This window comes from Stigmatopora argus, chromosome 12, assembly GCF_051989625.1.
Source record: "Stigmatopora argus isolate UIUO_Sarg chromosome 12, RoL_Sarg_1.0, whole genome shotgun sequence".
Lineage (NCBI taxonomy): Eukaryota > Metazoa > Chordata > Actinopteri > Syngnathiformes > Syngnathidae > Stigmatopora > Stigmatopora argus.
The window spans coordinates 5,859,649-5,868,634 of NC_135398.1; the positions used below are offsets into that span (position 1 = coordinate 5,859,649).

Below are 8,986 nucleotides of genomic sequence, written 5' to 3' on the forward strand. Positions count from 1 at the left end.
AAAACTGTACTTAATATTATACCCCAGTATTTCTAGAATTCAGAAAAAATGTTAATGGTTTCAGGGAATACGATTAATTCCAATGTCAAATATTGAAGTCAATTGATTAAAATAATAATGCTATTTTTTCTGTTTCATATATTCAGCAACTCCAATTACAACAAGTAAGCTACCAAACCTCAAAACTGTACTTAATATTATACCCCAGTATTTCTAGAATTTTGTGAAAATGTTAGTGGTTTCGGGGTGCATGATTAATTCCAATGTCAAATATTGAAGTCAATTGATTAAAATAATAATGCTATTTTTTCTGTTTCATATATTCAGCAACTCCAAACATAACAAGTAAGCTACCACACCTCAAAACTGTACTTAATATTATACCCCAGTATTTCTAGAATTCAGTGAAAATGTTAGTGGTTTCAGGGTACATGATCAATTCCAATGTAAAATATTGAAGTCAATTGATTAAAATAAAATGCTATTTTTTCTGTTTCATATATTCAGCAACTCCAATTACAACAAGTAAGCTACCTCAAAACTGTACTTAATATTATACCCCAGTATTTCTAGAATTCAGCAAAAATGTTAGTGGTTTCAGGGTACATGATTTATTACAATGTCAAATATTGAAGTCAATTGATTAAAATAAAATGCTATTTTTTCTGTTTCATATATTCAGCAACTCCAATTACAACAAGTAAGCTACCTCAAAACTGTATTTAATATTATACCCCAGTATTTCTAGAATTCAGAAAAAAAACATTGCGGTTTCAGGGAATACGATTAATTCCAATGTCAAATATTGAAGTCAATTGATTAAAATAATAATGCTATTTTTTCTGTTTCATATATTCAGCAACTCCAATTACAACAAGTAAGCTACCACACCTCAAAACTGTACTTAATATTATACCCCAGTATTTCTAGAATTCAGAAAAAAAACATTGCGGTTTCAGGGAATACGATTAATTCCAATGTCAAATATTGAAGTCAATTGATTAAAATAATAATGCTATTTTTTCTGTTTCATATATTCAGCAACTCCAAACATAACAAGTAAGCTACCACACCTCAAAACTGTACTTAATATTATACCCCAGTATTTCTAGAATTCAACGAAAATGTTAGTGGTTTCAGGGTACATGATTAATTCCAATGTCAAATATTGAAGTCAATTGATTAAAATAATAATGCTATTTTTTCTGTTTCATATATTCAGCAACTCCAATTACAACAAGTAAGCTACCACACCTCAAAACTGTACTTAATATTATACCCCAATATTTCTAGAAATTGGCGAAAATTTTAGTGGCTTCAGGGTACATGATTAATTCCAATGTCAAATATTGAAGTCAATTGATTAAAATAATAATGCTATTTTTTCTGTTTCATATATTCAGCACCTCCAAACATAACAAGTAAGCTACCACACCTCACAACAGTCATTAACATTTTTCCCCAGAATTGCTAGAATTCAGTGAAAATGTTAGTTGTTTCAGGGTATATGATTCAGTCAAATGTCAAAAATAGAAGCTAATCAATTCAAATTTAAAATAATAATGCCATTTTTTCTGTTTCATATATTCAGCACCTCCAAACATAACAAGTAAGCTACTACACCTCACAACCATACTCAACATTTTACCCCAGTATTTCTAGAATTGGGCTAATTTGTTAGCTGTTTCGGGGTATATGTTTCATTCAAATGTCAAATTTTCATGTTAATCGATTAAAATTGAAAATGATGTGATTATTTCTGTTTCATTTACTCAGCACCTCCAAATATAACAGTGTTTCTAGTATTCAGCTAAAAGTTCATAGTTTCACAGTATATGATTTAATGAAATGTCAAATATAGAAGTTAATCAATTTTACATGTATTTAATATTTTTTTTCTCTTTCCATTACCAAGTACCTGAGAATCCACAACGTAAGCTTCAACACTTCACAAATGTACTTTTCACATTATACCATATTATAGTGTTCAACTAAGATATTCACGATTTCAAGGGACACAATTAATTCATAAGTCAATTGAATATTTGAACTAATACAAATAAGATAATAACATTTTATCTTTCAATTACTTAGAAGATCCCAATACTACACCAGGTGAGCTCTTTGTATTTACCTCAATTACTCAGTTTCATTATTCATTCAAATAAAAATTTAAATACCATAATGTGAAAACTTCTTTTTTTACTTTTCAGGCCCCGTGATATTAGGTAAGTTCCCACATCTTGGCCACACCTTGTACACCAAGGGTCGGGAATGTATGGCTCACAAGCCACATTGGCTCATTTGATGAGCGCATCTGGCCATCTTTCGCATGGAGTTTGTTGCCTCGTCTAATATACACGATCTGTGTCGAGCTGTTAGTGCATTGACTCATTGATCTTGGACACTTCAAATGTGTGTTGCAGCTAGATCAGGGTTGGGCAAACTTTTCGGCCCAGGGGCCACATTGACAGATGGGCCGGGTCAGCACAAGATACGATACATTTAACAGTACATATGAAACATAAACAGAAAAAAAAGGATTACAGTATTAACATACTCATCACTCATCTGGGATTTATGGGGCGCTTTCTTGGTTTTCATCAGACTCAAGGTCTGTTCACACACATGTAGAGCCAAATAACACCAGAATCCTCTGTGCCATCTTCTGGATGTTTGGAAATTTGGCTCCACTTAATGAAGCCTAAAACTCAGAGACTTTCAGGGAATTGAACTTGTCACATTGGAGATCAATCAGTTGCAACTGCAACTCCTGTGAAACCGTTTCCGGGTCTTGTGAGAAAGGACATGACACCAGCTGTCAATTTTTCCAAAATCACAAAACCGACGGCAGAATTGCTCATGCAGGTCATCCAATGATTTCCTGTATTTTTTCACATGCAGGGGGCCTCTTTTAACGCAACCAGTGTGGGGAAATGAGCAAATGACTTGTCTGATATTTGCTTGAAAAATAAAACCGGCTTGGTTTTGAAGGCGGAAGGTTTGCTTGCATTTCATGCACAAACTGTTTTTTCTCTTGTTGCTTCACATTCAGCTCGTTCATGTGTGTTCAAGATTTCATTCAATCACAGCACAGCGGCTGCTCACATTAATAATTACCGGAGCTGACTGTCTCTCTCGCATCGACATGTCAACATACACACGCACAAACCCACATTAAAAAGGTTCTCGACCCGTGTTGTACACCATAATGCTGCGTTCAAACCGGCCTCATTTTGTCCCGTGACGATGCATCGCTGGCGTATTATGCCCGTGGCTAAATGCTGTTTTTTTTGTTTAGACTAAACTTTACATCGCCAAAAGTTGAAGTAAAATAATGACTATTATTTTTAATTGTCCGACTTTTGCTCCTAATGTTACTTCAATCATCCAATATTACACCAAAAGTAGTTTTGTTTTGATACATAGTCACACTCAGCCCATGAACCAAAAGAACTTTATGATTTACTGACTTTAATCCCGTAATATTACGATTTCATTGTCATATGCATTGCATCACAATGCATTGTGGCTCCGACAACTCATGTCAAGTGAATGCAAAAACATATTTGATTGACAGGTTCCTCATCATGGCTGAAATCTGTTGCTCAAAAGATCAACTGAGCCATGTCATTCACGGCGCGAAAATTCCACGAGTGACATATTGGGGCCTGGCTTATCTGGTTCAAACTGGCGCCATTGCGTTGCTCTTGACGCATCGCGTCCGTCGCAAGTCCGCATGTCGCCTTCCCACGTATGATTACATTGACTTTTTATCGGAACCCATCGCGCAACGAGCAAAAAAATGTGGCCCGTCTGAATTCAGCATAACAATCAAAAGAAAATCTACATATTTTAACTACATAGATAGAAAATAATTGTGTTTTCCTTTTTTTCCCCCACCAGAACCACAACAAGGTATCTCCAACTACAGCATGCAACACACACACACTGGACTGGAAACTAACTTAGTAACCAAGTCTTCTTCAGCACCGAAAAACAACTAACCTTGCTGTATCGAACATCACCAGTAGATGACAGCAAACTAACATCTACAATTGGTTGCTTTTGGATTGGATTGGATAACTTTATTCATCCCGTATTCGGGAAATTTCATTGTCACAGTAGCAAGAGGGTGAGGATGCAGAAATAGGAAAGGCATTTTAGACAAATAGATGGGTAATAAGTTAATAAATAAATATATAAATAAATAAGCGTGTTGCTGAGATATATATATATATATATATATACACATATATATGTATATATATATATATATATATGTATATATACATATATATGTATATATATATATGTGTATGTATACGTATACGTATATATATATATATATATATATATATATATATATATATATATATATATGTATACGTATATATATATATATATATGTATACGTATATATATATATATATATATATATATATATATATATATATATATATATATACACATATACATATACACACACACGTATACATATACATATACATACACATACGTGTGCATACACATATACATGCATACACACATATATATATATAAGCACATATATACATACATACACATAGATGTACATGCATGCATACGGTAGGTCTTAACACTCAGCCATTTGTTTTGTTAAAGAGCCTGACAGCTGATGGGGTCATGTTCACCTGACCTTTGCCATGTACAAAATACATGGCAACTTTTTCTAATGCATAATTCCATGTGAATGAATACATTGCATATAATACTACTGATAATAGATATTTAGGAACGCATTACCAAATTTAACATTAATGGCTTGTATACTTTCACATTCCTTGCTCTAGCTAAAATAAGTAATGAAACATAATAAAAAAAGAGTTGTAATGCTGTATGCATATTCACTTGAACACATTGTTTCTCTGTATTTTGCACACAGTGTATGCTCATATCAAAGTTCGTGTTACACATGCCCAGCAGTTGGATATAACGGGACTCATTCGAAATGTAAGTGCACGCAATACAAGCAACACAGCATACTGTATTGTTGAGGTTATTAAGAAGGTTATTTTGTACTCTTACATTACAGTTTGTCCAACAACAAGCTGCAATCATATGTAATGGATGCTTAGTCGGCCTAAATGTAACAGGAACCCCAGAATTCTGACAGGGTTTTGACCTGTGCAATGGAGAAATGCACTGTGTTTGTCATGAAGGAAATTTGCTTGTCACATGGGCCTACTCTGTGAGCCTAAATGTAAAATATCTTCATTCAAATCCATTTCAATAAATGTGTATTCTGATCCTCTAAAGTAGCCAATTTTGTTGTTTTGATCAAAACATTTTACTGCTTCAACCAGGCGTGTTGCCAATGAAAAGTTGATATCAATGTAAATATTTGTACAAAACAGACCACTTCACCCAGGTTGAGTGATATTTCTATAATTCTCCTTTTAAATTAGCTTACTCCACATTTGTATTTCAAGTAACTTTCCATTGGTGTTGAGTAAACTGACATTTTTAGAAAGATCAATGCCAAACCCAAAGTGGCTCAATTTAGGCTTTGCTTTATTTTTACTAGTCTAAAAATATGGGCATCAGATCAGTATTGGCAAAACACACCTTGAGAAAAAAATCGGATTGAATCGGAACTCAAAAAGTCAGTATCGAGACATCCCTAATTCTCATATACAGCATTCAACGTAAATTTAAGAACATATTTTATAAATTAAACAATTACGTGCTGTGCTGTTCAACAAAACATTGCTGAACAATAAAGATCCACCCTTTTTTGTACATGATTATCACAAATATAATTTGATTCACCATCGTATTCTTAACACTTACCAATATTCCAAATCTTGAGGCGACGTGGAGCGTTTCCCTCATCTAATTCCATATCGGATGATATGTTTATTTCCTCATCAGAGTTATTTGTCCCTTTAAATTCATAGTTTTGAAGGCCAAACTCATCTTGACTCAAGTATAATTGTATATTTCCACAGAAAGGTCCAGAATATCCACCGATTGGTGATTTGTTTGTAATTAAGACATGTGACTCGCCACGTTTGTTATACCTGTCAAAATAAATGCATTTTTCTTTGTGGTGGAATAAAATCAGTGCATCCAGCGCACCAATATTTTATTATTCAAATGCATTGCAATAGTTTTAAAAGTTCTAGAGAGTAGATCAGACAAACTTTGGTCTGATCCTTTGAGCGTTCTTTCTTTTATTCTTTTATTTTATTTCTTTACTTATCTATTTAATTATTTAATTATTTCATCCGTGTAGCAACGATCGCAAGATCTGGTGGTTGAAAGATGTTATATGAAATTATTGATTTGATTTGAGACTGCAAATTAAATAATAAATAGGTTTAGGACTTTTAATTTGATTCTATAATTAACGGAGAGTAGTTTACATGTTCGCCAGAATAAAATACAGCGTTGCTGTACTGTTTTTGACCAGTAGATGTCAACAAATTAACATTTACTATTTGTTGGTTACTATTTTATGTTTTGCTGTAAGAAAGCAACCCTTATTAGATGAATTAGTATAAAAATGCTTTTTTTTGGTATGTATCCATATTTTTTGTGCCTGTATTGTTTTTTTCTGAAAATCTGCATGTGAATGAATACTTTGCTTTTCCCTTTGAAAATGATTCTAATTATATTTGGTTTAGATGACACCTTTTGTGATAGGCCTCCCACTATGGACCATTATAAAAAGCCATCAAAATACACACTTTTCCAGCGTTGATTTATGTGGTGACCCCCATTTCTAAAAGAGGGTGAGGTAATTATGTCATAGGAAGTGGAAGCAGTTTCCTGCAGCCAAATCCTCCTCGATTGGATAGTTCAAATTAGACAAGCGTCGCCTACCCTGACAAACCTTTGACCTTGCTGATTAGATTGCATTTAAAGCATGTGTAAATGAGTTCATTTCTTCAACATTTTCAATCGGGCAATCTTATTAAATTATTTTGCTAACCAGCTCATGTGGAAAAACTATGCATACTCTGTAATAGGGTAGAGGGACACACAGCCAGTCCAACCAGTCAAAATGGATCAGGTTAGATGGGTCGATCGACATAAAGTCAATCTGTCGATTTATTCCAGACTCACCAAATCACATTTAGGAATATGTTTTTAATTTGATTCATGCTAAATGGGCTTGTATGGTCGTGACATCATATTATTCAAAAGATTTCTACATACATATATGTATCTATATACACACACACATACATATATATATACATATACATATATATACATATATGTATCTATATACACATAAATATGTATATATGTATCTATATACACATAAATCTGTATATATACATACATACATATACATATATATACATACATATATATACATATAAATATATACATATATGTATCTATATACACACATAAATATGTATATATATATGTATGTATATATATATATATACATACACACATAAAGATGTATATATATATATATATACATACATATATATACACACATATATACATAAATATATACATACATACATATATACATACATACAAGCTTTAAAATAAGGTGAGGACACCATAACACATTGTAGGTTGTATTTTCATATGCACAGGTTGGAAGAAAAAAAATAATAGGCTTACGAATAAGTAGTAGAAATTTAGAAAAATGATAAGGTCATCAGAAAAATGAAAATACTTCCCACCTTTGCTCATTAGACAGCTCGTCACCTCACTTTTCAGAACAGATAATGTTTGATGTGTGCACAAATTAGAATCGTGTGTTCTCTTTTAAAATTGTCTCCACCTCCCTCCGTGCTCGGGCTGTGCAATTGAAGTAAAATCTCCAGACTGTGGTTCACGTTTCGTCACCACTTTGTAAACTTAGATCATACGGGGTCAGCTAGAGGTTGAAGCGACCCTACAGCCGTGCGTCTACTCTCCAAAGATCAGTTACCGTGTAATGGTGAAGGAATGTCGCCCAGTCTCTAGTGACCATTGCCGTTTTTTCTATCTTAATGAGAGCCAATTTGAGTGCGGGATGTCACTGTGCTTAACTCCGAAAGCGATGCTGACATGCATGGACTTGCACATTAGATACACTTGCAAGACAAGAAGAATCTTCAAACTAAATTTCAAAAAGCCGAATGATCACTTTTGACACAATTAGAGAGGAAATGACATTATTAGTGTATTGAGATTGATGCTTTATAGTGAACTAGTACTACATCACAAATAAAATCTTAAATATATTTGTGTATTTTTTTTTTTACAATTTGGAGGCTTTGGAGACACCATTGTTTGGCAGATTTCTGTCTTTGACTTTGAACCAAAAAATTGAGTTACAAGCGCTGAGTATTGCCTGGGAAAGCAAATCACTTTTTTTTTAATAATAAAAGCTTCTACACCAGTTGAACATGAATTATAACTCTTCTTTGTGTGGCTCTATAACCATGTGTACTGCCCTCAGGTGGTCATGGGGCACATATCTAAAGACTAGATAGACCAGGGGTGTCAGACTCGGGTTGGTTCGCGGGCCGCGTTAACGTCAACTTGATTTCACGTGGGCCGGACCATTTTAGATATAATATTTAGATTTTTTTAATAAATGGATTAAAAGAACTGGATTAAAAGTCCTGAATATTCAGGTTTTTATAGATCTAAAACAATGTTTATTTTAGCTTTTTTTTAAATATATTTTAGATTTTTCAAAATGATTTTTGAACTAAAAACACAGAAAAATGGATTGAAAAATTACAATTATTGATTGAAAAGGGGGAAAATCAGGAAATTTAATATACTTCTATACTCTTCATTTTAATTTGATCCTAAAACAGAAAGCCGGCACTCATGATTTACTTTCCCGGGGCACACAAAATGATGCGGCGGGCCAAATCTGGCCCCCGGGCCGCCACTTTGACACATGGGAGCTAGACTATTCAGGCTGAATTAAATTGTATCGTGACTATATTTCCCTTGTAGAAAATATAGTTTCATT

The 8,986-nt window shown here is 33.5% G+C and overlaps 1 long non-coding RNA gene across 2 annotated transcripts; it reads left to right on the plus strand.

Annotated features, from left to right (window-relative positions):
• The first annotated feature begins 1,024 nt into the window (after positions 1-1,024).
• Positions 1,025-5,297, plus strand: LOC144085302 (uncharacterized). 2 transcript variants are annotated; one of them, XR_013304068.1, is made up of 5 exons: positions 1,025-1,240; positions 1,404-2,228; positions 3,907-3,918; positions 4,925-4,992; positions 5,075-5,297. It is a non-coding gene; the product is annotated as an uncharacterized LOC144085302 (long non-coding RNA). The 2 variants fall into 2 exon arrangements; XR_013304069.1 differs by lacking the exon at positions 1,025-1,240 and having other exon boundaries at positions 1,379-2,115; positions 2,214-2,228.
• The last annotated feature ends 3,689 nt before the right edge of the window (positions 5,298-8,986 follow it).